This window comes from Garra rufa, chromosome 18 (assembly GCF_049309525.1).
Source record: "Garra rufa chromosome 18, GarRuf1.0, whole genome shotgun sequence".
In the NCBI taxonomy this organism is placed as follows: domain Eukaryota; kingdom Metazoa; phylum Chordata; class Actinopteri; order Cypriniformes; family Cyprinidae; genus Garra; species Garra rufa.
In genome coordinates, this window is record NC_133378.1 from 14,705,703 (window position 1) to 14,721,685 (window position 15,983).

Consider the following 15,983-nt stretch of genomic DNA (forward strand, 5'->3'; position numbering starts at 1 on the left):
GTCCAACAGACCAGTGCAATATTGCCATTAAGTGTAGCAATAGGCTCGATGTGCTACAGTGATATGCAAATTCCTTGTTGCATAGCTTGCACACAACCATGCTCTTATCGACGCTTCCATCCATTCGTTTTTTATAACAAAATTTCCCATCCACAGGGCCAACCAAAGCGGTCTCATCAGCTTTTTTGTCCATGTTCAATGTGGTTTGTTTTGCTGCGTCCCAATTCACCTACTTATACTATGCCCTATAAGTATGTACTCTTTTTGTGAAGAAAAGTACATACTTTTGAGTATGTAGCAGAATAGTAGGCAGGCTTTGGGACGTACTACTTCGTCATAACTGCTTCTTTAAGGGACGCTCTGTTGCTTAGTTACCTGAATCCTGTCACTGTTTAAACTGCCCTGTCAATCATCACAGTTAACATTATCTACATTTAGTTTAATTTAATTTCCTACCGTATTAGAGAGAAATTAAGAGGCACGTTCTTTCACGAGTCTTTCATGCCGAGAACGCCTCGGGTTTCATATGAAACCCTAGTTCCTCTAGGGAACGAGACGCTGCGTCACTCGCTTTGGGAACGCCTCCAGTAGAAATACAAATAGGGCGGAAGTAGCCCGAGTGGTGCGAGGGCCTCAGCCTCACTCGCAAACGGGCGAAAGTAGCCCGTGGCAAAAAGGGCGAAAGTATCCCAGGGTAAGGGGCGAAAGTAGCCCAGAGTATAGTAGCTGCCAAGCTTGACACTTGCGGCCTCAGCCGTCTTGGGAATAGGGCGGAAGTAGCCCGAAGTAAAGGGCGATAGTAGCCCGTAGTAAAAGGGGTGATAGTAGCCCATGGTAGAAGAGGGGGCCTCAGCCCACCTGGATATAAGGGCGGAAGTAGCCCAGAGTAGATAGTGTCCGCTTGTATAGAGGGCAGAAGTAGCCCGAGTGAAACGAGTGCATCAGTCTCACTCGCCAACAGGCGAAAGTAGCCCGTGGCAAAAGGGGCGAAAGTAGCCCGAGGAAAGAGGGCGAAAGTAGCCCGTATGTAGAAGGCGAAAGTAGCCTATGGTGATTGCTCCAGCCCCCTCACGAGAAGGGCGAAAGTAGCCCAGTGTAGTTGTTGCTATTAAGCATGATAGTGCGGCCTCAACCGTCTTAGCATTGGGGCGAAAGTAGCCCGAGTGAAACGAGGGCCTCAGCCTCACTCGTCAACGGGCGAAAGTAGCCCAGGTTATAGCTGCTATCAGAGCAGGAAATGGCCTCGGCCATTGCAGAGAGGGCGAAAGTAGCCTGAATCAGTTGTAAGGAGAAAATAGTCTCAAGGAGTCTGCTGGAGCAAAACACAGTTAGACAGCTCTACTAGTAGAGGGAGCGTCAGAGAGGAGGGCAACAGAGCCCGGAGTATTGGGGAGATCCAGTTCATAGAACCTGACAAATGTGAGCGGCGTGGACCATCCCGCAGCGTTACAGATATCTTGCAGGGGAACCCCTGATATGAATGCTTTCGACGCCGCAATTTTGCGGGTCGAGTGTGCCTTGGCTTCCATCAGAGAGGGAAGACCGGAGGACTTGTAAGCAATTGAAATGGCATCCGTAATCCACCGACTTAGAGTCAGCTTAGAAGCTGGAAGACCTCTATTGCGAGGACCGAAACACACAAATAATTGGTCCGTCTTCCTCCACAGGGCAGCTCTGTGGACATATGTGTCCAGTGCTCGCACTGGACACATACAGTTAAGCTTCTGCTGTTCCGGTTCCGTGTATGGGGGAGGACAGAAGGCCTGGAGCACTACGGGCCGTGGCACTGCTGACGGCACCTTGGGTACGTAACCCGGCTTAGGGTGCAGAAACGCTTTGACCATTCCAGGGGCAAAGTCGATAAAAGAGGGGGCCACTGAAAGGGCCTGTAGATCACCCACTCTCTTAAGAGAGGAGATCGCCAGCAAGAAGGCAGTCTTAAAGGACAACAGCCTGTCCGAAATTCCTTCAATGGGCTCAAACGGAGGGTTGCAAAGAGCCTCAAGTACCACGGCCAGGTCCCACGTAGGGACGCATGAGCGCAACGGGGGCCTCAGCCTCAGTGCACCGCGGAGAAATTGTGACACCAGGGGAAGTCTTCCGAGGGAAGTAGTAGCGAAGGGAGCGTGGAAGGCATCTATGGCCGCCACGTAGCCCTTCAATGTAGAGTAAGCATTGCCGGCCGTAAGGCGGGCTTGCAAGAAGTCCAGTACTGAAGCCAACGGGCAGTAAACTGGTTCAATTTGGTGCTGCTTGCACCATGCGACAAACACATTCCACTTCCCGGTGTACGTTTTTCTCGTAGAGGGAGCTCTGGATTGGAGAATGGTCTCAACAACCTCGGTTGAGAGACCGAAATCTAGGAGTCGTGCCCCCTCAGGGGCCACGCCCACAACTTCCACAACTCCGGGCGGGGGTGCAGGATTGCCCCTCCTGCCTGTGAGAGGAGATCTCTCCTGATCGGAATTTCCCATGGCGGGCCGTCTAGGAGAGAAGTCAGGTCTGAGAACCACACTCGACCCGGCCAGAACGGGGCCACCAGCAGGAGGCGAATCCCATCCTGGCGCACTCTTTCCAGAACTCCAGGGAGCAGAGCGATCGGGGGAAATGCGTACAGGCGAAGCCTCGGCCACGCCTGTACCATAGCATCCAGTCCCAGGGGAGCTGGATGACTCAGAGAGAACCAAAGGGGACAATGTGTTGTCTCCTGGCTCGCAAAAAGATCCACTTGGGCTTTCCCAAACTTTTTCCAGAGGACTTCCACCACATCTGGGTGGAGTCTCCATTCCCCGGGCCTCAGCCCCTGCCTCGACAGGACGTCTGCTCCCACATTGAGATGTCCAGGGATATAAACTGCTCTGAGTGAGAGGAGTTTCCCTTGGGACCACAGGAGGATCTGGTGCGCCAGCTTGTTCAAGGGGCGCGACCGCAGACCTCCCTGATGGTTGATGTAGGCGACCACTGATGTGTTGTCGGTGTGAACTAACACGTGGTGCCCTCTGAGGTCTGATAGGAAGTGTTTTAGAGCTAAAAACACAGCACGCATTTCCAGGCAATTGATGTGCCAATTGAGATGGTGCTCGCTCCACAGACCTTGGGCTGAGTGGCCACTCATGACCGCTCCCCACCCGGTGAGCGAAGCATCTGTCGTTAGTGTTACACGACGACAACGAGCTCCCAGTACCGGGCCTTGGGACAGAAACCATGCTTTCTTCCAAATGTCCAGGGCACGAAGGCAGCGCCGCGTGACCTTGATCAAACGGAACGGGTTGCCCCTCGGGGAAAACCCTTTGGTTCTGAGCCACCACTGTAAAGGTCTCATATGCAGCAGGCCAAAAGGGATTACGTTGGACGCGGCTGCCATGAGACCGAGCAGTACTTGAAACTGCTTCACAGTGAATGATCGGCCTTCTTTGACTCTCTTGACTGCGTGAAGGATTGATTTTACCCGAGCGGGAGACATTTGTGCCCGCATCTTGGGTGAATCCCAAACTACTCCGAGATAAGTGGTTCTCTGAACAGGAGAAAGAACACTTTTCTTGGCGTTCAGTCTTAACCCCAGAGACTTCATATGGGCGAGAACGACATCTCGATGTCGAACCGCCAGTTCTCTCGACTTCGCTAGTATGAGCCAGTCGTCTATGTAGTTTAATATGCGGATGCCCTGGAGTCGCAGAGGAGCCAGTGCAGCATCTACACACTTGGTGAAAGTCCGGGGTGAGAGTGCTAGACCGAAAGGAAGGACTCTGTATTGGTAAGCTTTGCCCCCAAAAGCGAACCTGAGAAACTTCCTGTGTTGTGGAAGGATGGAGATATGGAAATAAGCGTCCTTGAGATCTATCGTGACAAACCAGTCCTCGGACCTGATTTGAGACACGACCTGCTTTATAGTAAGCATCTTGAATTTGAGTTTCAGCACTGCGCGATTGAGCAGTCTGAGGTCTAGAATAGGACGTAGACCTCCATCCTTCTTTGGAACTATGAAGTAGTGGCTGTAAAACCCGCTCTCTGCGAAATGAGGAGGGACCACCTCGATGGCCTCCTTCCTCAGAAGGGTTTCTACTTCTTGTTCCAACACCAGAGCCTGCTGAGGGGCCACGATAGTAGCGGTAATCCCCTGGAAGGGCGGCGGCCGAGCGCCGAACTGAATTTTGTAACCTCTTTTTAGTACGACAGTACGACGCAGCTCGCTGACATCGACCGCCGCCCCGTCCTCGCCCTCATCGAACTCTTTCAGCAGGTCGGCCTGGTATGCTTGCAGCACTGCCATGGTGTGAAGGCAGGCTGCGGCCTGACCTGCTGCCGAGTAGCCCTTCCCCAGCATAGCAGATGTTGTTCTTAGGGGCTTGCTGGGGAGTGCCGAGGTCTTTAGGGACGATGCCGAGCTCGGGGACAGATAGCTCGAAAGCGTCTGCTCAACCTGAGGCATCGTCCCATAACCGTGCTCACGAGCCCCAACCACGTTGGAATATGTGAAGGCAGACTGGGTGTGAACACGGGCCGAGAATGGCTTTCCCCACGACTTCGACACCTCAGTGTGGAGGTCGGGGAAAAATGGCAGACCTTGGCGTGGAGGTGGGGCTTTTGGGCGCAGAAACCGCTCATTTAACTTTGTCGGTTTCTGCTCTCCAGTCACCACGTCTGGCCAGCTGATGTTAAGTTTGGCAACAGCGCGGGTGACCACCTCCATTAGCTCCTCGTACTCGACTGGCTGGGCGGGCGTGGACCCAGCCTGCTCGCCTACATCCATATCTCCCTCCTCGGAGGAAGATAGATGCAGCGGTGAGTGCTCCCCCTGGCGAGAAGAAACCGACGAGCGGGCTTCTACGCCAGAGAGAGGCATGGATCTGGCAGAGGAGGATGGAGAAAGGGGCTCGCCCGTCTCCAAACTCGATACCAGATCTAGTTGCGATCCCCACGAATGCAAGCGCCGCTCGGCCTCAACCGAAGCGGGACCTGATCCGCGAGGAACGCTGGTGAGGGCTCCTTCCTCAAAAAGAGCCCTCCGGGAGCGAAGCGTGCGGAGGGGAAGCCGCAAACAGTGCACACAGTCAGCCTCCTCGAAGGCTGACTGGGCATGCCTAGTCTCGCGTAGCCAGACCTTCAGACTGACGTCTTAAGGTCTGGAATACATGGCAGCTTTAATTGGCCAAGGCCCGCCTATAAGGCCGTTTGACCGACATGTCAAACAACCAATCACAGTTCGTTTCGTTCAGCGTCACGTTTCGGGGCGTAGAAATGTCCCCACAACAACTGACTGGCATGCAACAAGTCAGTCATTGAAATAACCAGCATTGAAAGTTAACGAAGAAGAGGGAGAACAAGCAGTAAGTCAGTAATTTGTTCGCGAACGTCGCAAATGTGTTTAACAACAACGGCGTCTGCATAAGCACCTTTTAGCAAAACGCCGAGTAAACCAGTCTGCGCTTTGTTTCCCGGCGGACCGAAAATAAACGCGACACTCGCGTGTTCCGGAAATCCGGTCAAATTCAACTAATCAGATGACGACTTCGACATTCCTGAAGTGTTTCCAGTTAAGTGTACCATATGCATCAGACGTTTAGCCAACGTTCCGTGGGCGTGACGTCTGAGGCTGAGACTAGGGCATGCCTCGCTCCCAAGCAAGCCACACACAATGTGTGTGTATCCTCGGCCGTGATATAGTGTTGGCACGGAGGAATACACTTCTTATAACGCTTGCTATCGCCCATCTCTATCTATGTCAGCACTCAAATAAAAGTGAAGCAAACTGGCCTCGAAAAACAGTGCTGACAGACAAACAATTCACACACAGAGCGCGACTGAAAGACAGAAGCTGCCGGCTGCACTCACCGCATGTGCTTTATAGCTTCCTGGTTCCTGACGTCACCCCGTCCGTGACGTCACACGCGATTCTCTATGGACTGATTACACACGTGATTCAGAGCGCGGGCACGCTGGAGGCGTTCCCAAAGCGAGTGACGCAGCTCGACGTTCCCGAAGGGGAACTCTGCTCTTGTGTTTGCTTAATTATGCATTTAAACGTTAATGACCAAACCTATCATTATAAATGTTGCTGCACATGGAATATAACGCGGATAACATTTAAAAAATATTTTTTATCAGGTTACACACTGATTATTTATCACTCAAACCCCTTTCTCTACCTGTCCGTTGGTCGCGCATATCCTCCATGTTTGTAGTTTTTTAACACTTTTTATGCGTGTTTGTAGTTCTAATCGAATCCTCGTTCACGGCGCAGTGTAGTGCGGGCAATATTAGCCGTTAAGAGTGTGCATTGATCGTTAAGTAGTAGACCATCCGGGAATCTTTGGAATACTTTTTTAAACATACTACGATTTGGGACATACAATACTATTTAGGACGGACGCAGCTTGTCTGAACGCTAGTTGGTGCTCCAGTATAATCGGTCCGCCGAATCTCATCCAGTGAGAAACATTCCGCGGTGCAAAACTAAGTGCGATTAAAATGCGGTAAAAATTTTTTACACGTTATTTTTGTGTAATTAATTAATCTAAATTAACGCGTTAAAGTCCCGGCCCTAATAGTAATATAATATAGTAAAACTGAATGTAAAGTTGGACAATTGCAAGTTAATCGCAATGAAAATGAGTTACAGTTAAAATGCATCTTGGTTAAATGCAATTAGTTGAACTTTAAGGCCCTATCATAGCACAGAAAATGTGCTTGTTAAAATTACAAATCACTTGCTTCTTGCGTCAGACCAAGGCTGCATCTCATTACTAGTTTTACTTCATCTTAGTGTGCGATCGACACTATGAATCATGACATACTCATAGATCTATTACAAAACTATGCGGGTATTCAGGGTTAGTTCACCCAAAAATGTAAATTCTGTCATTAATTACTCATCTTCATTGTCAAACCCATAAGACCTTTGTTCATCTTCGGAACTCAAATTAAGATATTTCTGATGAAGCTTTCTGACCCTCCAAAGACAGCAAGGGTCCTTCCATGTTCAATGTCCAGAAAGGTACCAAGAACAAAGAATGAATAATGAATAACATTTTTCTTTTTTTTTTTTTCTTTTTTTTTAATTTTTGGGTAAACTAACCCTTTAGGATGGTTTATATCCTACCTCTCTGACCGTTACACCACTTTGTAAAGTATGGAGTGCCGCAAGGATCTGTCTTAGGCCCTATGCTATTTTCAATATACGTGTTGCCCTTTGGTAATATTATTAGAAAATATGGGATTAGTTTCCAATGCTGATTATATGCAATTATACATTTCAGGATTTCTCTCCATATAATGGATATGTATGGTGCCCCCAAGTTTGAACTTCCAAAATGCAGTTTAAATGCAGCTTTAAAGGGCTCTAAATGATCCCAGCTGAGGAAAAAGGGTCTTATCTAGCAAAACGATTGGTTATTTTCTAAACAAATTGACAATTTATATACTTTTTATTCTCAAATGCTCGTCTTGTCTAGCTCTGCGATGCGCATGCATACTCTGCAAGATCCGGTTCAATACAGTTAGGGTATGTCCAAAAACTCCCATCTCGTTTTCGTCTTCAACTTTAAAATCATTCTATATCGCTGTTTTACCTTTTTTTGTAAAGGGTGTTTGATCTTTTTTGCATGTTCACTTTGTAAACACTGGGTCAGTACTTCTGCAGCGATGTAGGATTGATCTTTTTTGCATGTTCACTTTGTAAACACTGGGTCAGTACTTCTGCAGCGATGTAGGATGATTTTGAAATTGGGGAAGAAAATGAGATGGGAGTTTTTGGACATACCCTGTATTAACTGTATTGACCCGGATCACACAGACTGTGCATCGCAGAGCTAGACAAGACGAGCATTTGTGGTTAAAAGTATATAAATGTTAATTTGTTTTGAAAATAACCAATCGTTTCGCTAGATAAAACCCTTCTTCCTCGGCTGGGATCATTTAGAGCCCTTTGAAGCGCGTTTAAACTGCATTTTGGAAGTTCAAACACGGGGGCACCACTGAAGTCCATTATATGGAGAGAAATCCTGAAATGTTTTCCTCAAAAAACTTAATTTCTTTACGACTGAAGAAAGAAAGACATGAACATCTTGGTTGTTCTGGAGGTGAACTAATCTTTTAAAGCTCGACAAAAGATTATTAATGCAACTATTTGAAATGTACTTTAAATTTGACATTATATTACAAAGTGCACTTTGTGTTAAGAACTCTCTTTAAGTGAATTAAGTGACAGTTTATTTAATTAATTTTATATCATTTGAAAATTGCTTATTTTTACTTTAATGACTTCAGCTACTCTACAACTGCACATTCAGTACAGTTAAGCACTTACAAAAATAGGGCATATCAAGTTTAAAAAGGACAACATATAAGTGAAATATTAGCGATACCAGCATACGGGTTCAGAACAACATGACACCAAGATAAATAATAACAGTTTTATAATGGTAGGCTATCTTTTTATTTGTAACCAATTAATGAGAAAACTGTTTCTAGAAAACAATATTTTACTATTCCATGTTGTGTGTTGTCTATCTTTATTTCTAATGTGAGGGTCTGACGTGCTTTTATTTCCAAGTAATTTTAACATGTGGGAAAAAAAAGAGTTTAGGTGACAGAGGAGAGAATTTGAAGTACACACAGTGCAGAGACAGACAGCAAAAGTGCTCTCTGTACTACAAAGGACACTCAGATGAAGTTGTGGCTCGACTTTATCTAACTTTGTAGTACAAGGACAATGTTTTTGTTTGAATGACAGATGTCTTGAATGTTTAGTTCTCAGACAGTGTGTGTGTGTGTGTGTGTGTGTGTGTGTGTACCTGGTATTCATCACGTTGTGGGGACCAAATGTCCCCACAAGGATAGGAATACCAGTAGATTTTGACCTTGTGGGGACATTTCTTAGGTCCCCATGAGGAAACAGGCTTATAAATCATGCACAATGAGTTTTTTTGAGGAAGTAAAAGTGTGCACAATCTCCTGTGAGGGCTAGGTTTTGGTGTAGGGTAGGTGTAGGGCGATAGAAAATACGGTTTGTACAGTATGAAAACCATTACGCCTATGGAATGTCCCCATAAAACATGTAAACCCAACATGTGTGTGTGTGTGTGTGTGTGTGTGTGTGTGTGTGTGTGTGTGTGTGTGTGTGTGTGTGTGTGTGTGTGTGTGTGTGTGTGTGTGTGTGTGTGTGTGTGTGTGTATGCAGCTAGTACTGTGATAGATGCAGCACCAGTACATCATGACACAGGACAGAGCAAAATGTGTTATAAGGAGTGAACACACTCATTGCTTACTGCACGCATGTCCTGTATCGTGCTTTTAGAGTGTTTACATAGATATATAATCAATACATTACTGGGCTTCATTTTATTGGCATGTTTTAGTACAAAATATCCGCCTGATATTGACTGACCCAACGTCCAAGTAAATTGTAATATTTCAATGTCCAAACAATTCCATATATTTATATGCTAGCATTTTAACATTATATGAGAAAAGAAAAAGTATATAAGAAATTAAAACTAGCCCGTCAGGACAAACTTTAAGTTGGCTTGAGAAAGCCGGACCAGAAAGATTGAAAAAAGTTCAAACATTTAAAAAAAAAAGTTTTAAAAAGTTTTACGTTTGATGGTTTTCAGTCTGAAATAGTTTGAAGTATAACATAGTTTTAAAAGTTTAAAGTTTGAATGTTTTGAAGTCAATACAGTCTCAGATAGATAGCATGTTACTACATGATTAACATGTGACTAGCATGCATGTTGTTATAATGATTAGCAAATTTCTAGCATGTTGCTAGCTTTGTTTTTAGGATGATGAGCAAGTTACTAGCATTTAATGAGCATGTTGCTACCATGATTAACATGTTACTAGCATGATTCTAACATGTTACTAGCATGATCAGCATGTTACTATCATGCTTCTAGCATGATTAGCATGATTAGCAAATTACTAGCATGATTCTAGCATGATTAACAAGTTAATAGCATGATTACAGCATGATCAACACAAGTTACTAGCATGTTACTAGCATGATTCTAGCATGATTATCATGTCACCAGCATGTTACTAGCATGATTCTAACATGATTAGCACGTTACTAGCATTTTGCTAGCATGCTTAGCAAGTTACTAGCATGTTGCTAGCATTATTCCAGCATGATTAGCATGTTGTTAGCATGTTTCTAGCATGATTAGCATGTTGTTAGCAAGATTCTAGCATAATTAGCAAGTTACTACCATTATTCTAGCGCAATAAGCATGTTAATAGCATGTTGCTAGCATGATAAACAAAGATGGCCGCCGAGTGACATGACTTCCCAGCCGGCATTTCAACGTTGATTCACCGTTGAAACAACGTCAGGTACCATGGTTGGATCAACGGTGAAAAACCTTTCGGATTTGCAAAAATTTTCAACGTTGATATTCTGACGTCTTTTCAACGTGGAAATAGCAACGTTGATTCACCGTTGAAATCGCGACTTTGTTTCACCCTCTTACCTTTCGGGTTATGGTCATCTGTCGACGTTGAATCAACGGTGAAAAACCTTTCGGATTTGCAAAAAATTTCAACGTTGATATTATGACGTTGATTCACCGTTGAAATCGCGACTTTGTTTCAACGTCTTACATTCTTTTCAACAACGGTGAATACACAACTGTACGTTCTATTAGAACCAGCATTTAGATCAACACTGTACATACATATTAGTAAAAAATCAAATGGTTAGAAGCATGGGTTGACTGTCAACTTCAATAAACACATGATCAATATTATAAAACAAGTTTTATTTTGGAAACATACACTGTATAAATCAAAATAAAAAACCTGTCAAAATCATTTTACAAAAACAATACAAATACATTAATTATGCTCACATATTATTGTAGCCCAGGTTGTGATGAATACAAAGTAATCAGACTTTAGACATTATACATAACCAGTCAGAAGTTTTCTCACAGTAAAATTTACATTTTTAAAGTCTCTTCTGCTCACCAATTCAAAGTACAGAAAAAAATGAATAAAATATATTTGTACTATTTAAAATGTTTTTTTTTTTTATTTGAACATATTTGAAAATGTAATTTAATTATGTGATGTCAAAACAGAATTTTTATCATCATTACTCATGATCCAGTCACATTAACCTTCAGAAATCATTCTAATATTTTTATTCAAGAATTATTTTAGTTTTCTTTAATGAACTGAAAATTAAACGATTTCTATGAGATCATGTGACACTGATGGAGTAATGATGCTGAGAATTTAGCTTTGATCACAGGAAAAAAATACATTTTAAAATACTTCAAATGATATTAAATATTCTTTTAAATAATACTAATATTATTAAGCAGAAGGAATTTAATAAAAAATATTTAAAAAAAACCTTACTGTTCAAAAACTTTTGACTCGTAGTGTATTTTTTTCAGATACTGAAAATAAAAATAAAAAACAGACAAATGTCAGGGTATGTTTAAATCCCTAGACCCCAGAAGGTTAAAGACTCAAAAAGTTTTTGTACAAAAGCATGCATATTTTGCACTTCACTTGCAAGAGAAACCTTTTTTGACTAAAACCACTTGATCTCTTATTTTGGTGGTTAACTAGTTCTGTGAAAACAGGTTTACAGATGTGTAACAGGTTTACATTTGTGCAGTGGAAATGGGTAAAAGACTTTGAGAATGGAACCTGCAACAGACACCATGTCAGTGGTGAAGGGATATAAAAGCAGTCACATTAACCCTCATGTGGTGTTCATGTCATTTTTGACTGGAGATTTTCTTTTTCCTGAAAATACTAGTTAATGTTATCGCATTGAACTGAAACTTAGTGACTTTGTTCACAGACACTATAACAACTTTTTTTGTGTTGTTTTTTTCACCTTGTTACCGGTCAAAAATGACAGGCCTACACAAAATAGCTTATAAATCACTTGTTATGCTATATTATCACCAAAAATTGGATTCAATCTTTTTATCAACTTGTTTTCTTTCAATTAGGACTGGTTTTGTATTTCATTTTCAAACGGTTTAATTGTAGGAGTCACTTATCCGAGCTCCTGGTCATTGAAAGTGAATGGGGGAGACTGAAAATTAGAGAAAAATTTAGTTGTCAGGAGCATGTTTATCATGTTCACATATGTATATGTGGATACATGTATGCCACACACACACACACACACACACACACAAACTATTTTCTGAAAGAAACATTCTTTTTCACAGTGATACAATTTTTTAAAAATGCTTTTGTTAGTCATTTGCATGAGTTTACACAGAGACCTGGTGTTTGTCGTTTTGGTTAGTTCATAATTTGAAAAACTGAAAGAAGTGTTTGATTTGTGTTCTCTATATGACAGCGTTAATGTGTTCTTTCTTGTATGTCACAATGGTTAGATTTGTCAAGGAACAGCACAAGTGTTACTGTGCACCCCTTTTCTCAAAATAAAAGCATTGCAAAATATAAGTGCTGTGTTTTGTGATCTTCTACATTAACTTTTTAGTGGCCGGTCATTTTTGAGCAAGAACACCACAAGTGTGACACTGTGCCATTTTATACAAAATAAAATCATTTCAGTTAAACATTAAAGTAGACTAGTGTGATCAACAGTGCAGTTTTTTTTTAAATATTTTTCCCAATATTGCCAAATTTTAACAAATAATGCTTGATTCACTCAAAAATTGAGGTGCATAAGCTCAGATAAATGACTCCAACAATTGAACTGTTTGAAAATTAAATATAAAACCAGTCCTAAATGAAAGTAAACAAGTTGATACAAAGATTGAATCCAAGATTGGGTGAAAATGTGGTTAAATGAGTGATTTATAAGCTATTTTTATAGGCCTGTCATTTTTGACCGGGAACACCACAACTGTGACTATGTGCCATTTTTTACAAAATAAAAGTTTTTCAAAACAAACTTCCTGGTGAACCATTAAAGTAGACTAGTGTGATCAACAGAACCAATATTTTTTCATATTTTTTTCATATTTCCAAAATTATTCACAAATAATGATTTTTTTACTTAAAAAATTAGATGCCTACTCTCAGATAAATGAGGCCCACAATTAATTAGATGCAAATAGAAATATAAAACCAGTCCTAATTGACAGAAAACAAGTTGACAAAAAGATTGAATCCAAGATTGGGTGAAAATGTGGTTAAATGAGTGATTTATAAGCTATTTTTTATAGGCCTGTCATTTTTGACAGGGAACACCATAGGTGTAATAGGATTTTGAACACCACATGAGGGTTAAAATTCTTTACGCAGGAAATACCTTAAATGAAATGTATTTATTATTTTAAGCCAAAATGTTTCTTCAAATTATGCTAAAAACAACAGCCTTGTGCATATAGCATGGTTGTGCTTCGGGTGATCCCTGAAGGAGTCCCAGCTCTGTGTCCTTTCTGATGCTGTCCCCTCCTCTCTCTCTCTCTCTCTCTCACTTTTGTGCTTTCTGTACTGTCCTGCATAAACAAAAAACACCAAAAATAAAATTTCATAAAATACCAACCTTGATACCGTTGAATATCTTGTTAACTGAAAACACTTGATACAAAACAGATCTTGTACAATATTTTTACTTTTACAGTCCAATAACAGTGGAGTTAGAAACTAAGTGCACAACACTTCATTAAACACATTTTGATGTATTCAGATTAAAGTTTAAAACAACATGGCTTAAATCACAATTCTAACTAAACAGTGTATATAGTGAAACAAGTTAAATCATATTGAGTACATTTATATTAAATTAAATAAACCTATAACAAAAGATCAATGAATCTCTACCAGAAATGACAGTGCAAAGATGAACAATTCTTTACCAAACTGCCAATAAACTGGATCCTTAATGACTCTACAAGGGGAAAGAATAAATGGTTTACTGAAATTTTCTTAAAAAGCTGTTTTTAGTTTTATACCATTCCTTTAAACAATCTTAATTCATTTAAATTATAAAGACATTTGCCGTTATATGATATACAGAAAAGAAACAAGGTATGTCATCTTTAGGACTGTTATAGGATTAAAATGTAAACAGACCAGCAGTAATGCATGGCATTTATATCGAAAAATGTTAATGTCTAAAAGACAGACATTAACAGATACTAGCAACACACAACACCAGATATATCTACGACCAGATGAGCTAATAGAGTCTGGGAACGTGACGTCAGCAACGCAATGCATGTTGGGAATTTAGGTAACGGAGCTGCGGTGAACACTGTGTTTGATTGTGATCGTGAAGTTTTAGTCTACTTTATTCTGCTTAAATAATAATTTTTGGTGAAATATTGTTGTGTTGTTAATTGCCACAATCTCACCGATTACCAGCATGTACGCCGACTGTCAAATGTTTGATTTTCCAGCTTTCCAGCTTGGACAATCACCGTGGATCCCAAGTGTCCGAGTTAACAAAACGGCGTTGCATGGCGTGGGTACAAGCAGTTAGACGGAAAAGCATTAGTTGACTAATATGTGCCCCAGCGTTGTTATGAAACCATGAATTAAGAAATTAATGCTGTCAAATCAGTTGCTCTCAAGGAATGTCATCCAACATAAACTTTTCTGTGTAAATATGTTCATGTATTGCGTGTATTTATATGTACGTACTAACGTTAGATCAACGTACTCCCAGTTCCGAGCTCTGATATACGGTGCATTGTTTATGCAAGTGGTACATGGTGGAAAAATAGACTTTAGGACAATATAACGTTGCATTCAAATTAGTAATAATAAATGCGCTCAGACAGTTTTGCACGACTTGCCTGGAACGCGTGACTGGTGGTTTGAAGTCGTGATTTACGGGCTTTAAAATCTGCCTGGAACGCAGCATTAAACATGCATTATCTGTTTTGCAAATTGCATACCACGTTGCAGCAATAAATCGAAAAAAACACGAACATTTCTATATCCCTTTATTTGTGGATAACACACTGAGGTAAATGTGCACAGTTCACAGTAACATAAGAATCAACTAAATTGAAAAGTTCAGTTCCACTACTACTATAGTGCAAACACAACAGGTGTAAGATGTAACAGTGCTGTAAACTTTAAGTCTCAAGAACACAGGTAACAATGAAGTAGGTAAAACGGCAAATAACACTAAAAAGTAGGAAAACACCACCTGGGAATGTTACGTGCGGTAAGCCGGTAACTCATTTTGTCAGGGTTAGCAAGAAGGGACCCAAATGCAGAGTGAATAAGACAGACAAATATTTATTAACACAGGTTCAGGGGTGCACAGTGGTGAACAATCTTGAGCTCCAATCCAGCGAAAAGAGAATTGTGCCTCCAGAGATGGACAATCTGGAGAACAGTACCATACATATGGCAAAACCAGGCAGAAGACTGAGGGGAACGCCAGAGCAGAAAATGCCAGAGCTAGCAGTCAGAGTGATGGGATGCAAAGCAGGCCAGAATCAGAGTTAGAATCTCAGCACCAGGCTTGGTTGGCAAGCTGCCCAGGAGAACCAACAGGCAGGGAGTCTCAGGCTGGGAGGTCAGGACTGGAGGGAACACACAGCACAAACATACAACATTCAAGACCACACGACACTAATCAGCACAACACAGGGAGAAACATGTAATATGTAAAAAAAACTAAAGAAAATAAAAGCAAAACAAAAAGGTAAAAATGAATATCTGAATTTAAACTAAAAAGGTAAAAGTATTAAATCCAAATAAAACAAGACTAGAAACAAGACAGAAGAACTACTAAAAATATTCTAAGTAAATATTAGCAAGAAAGCTAAAAGGTATAAATAAAGAACAAAAGCAGCAAAACTGCAGCAAGGATACACCAAACTACAAGGCAGGACTGGAATATAGAGCAGCAAGTGAGCACTGTCTCTATGACACAAGACGAACCCGCAAACACTGAAGGAGAAACAGCACAATATAAAGGGAGAAAGGTAATGAGGGCCAGGTGAGCACAATTAGAAGAAACGAGGACAGGACAAGGGCTAAACAAGAGGGCGTGACCAAGGGAAACAAGGAGGTGGGACCAC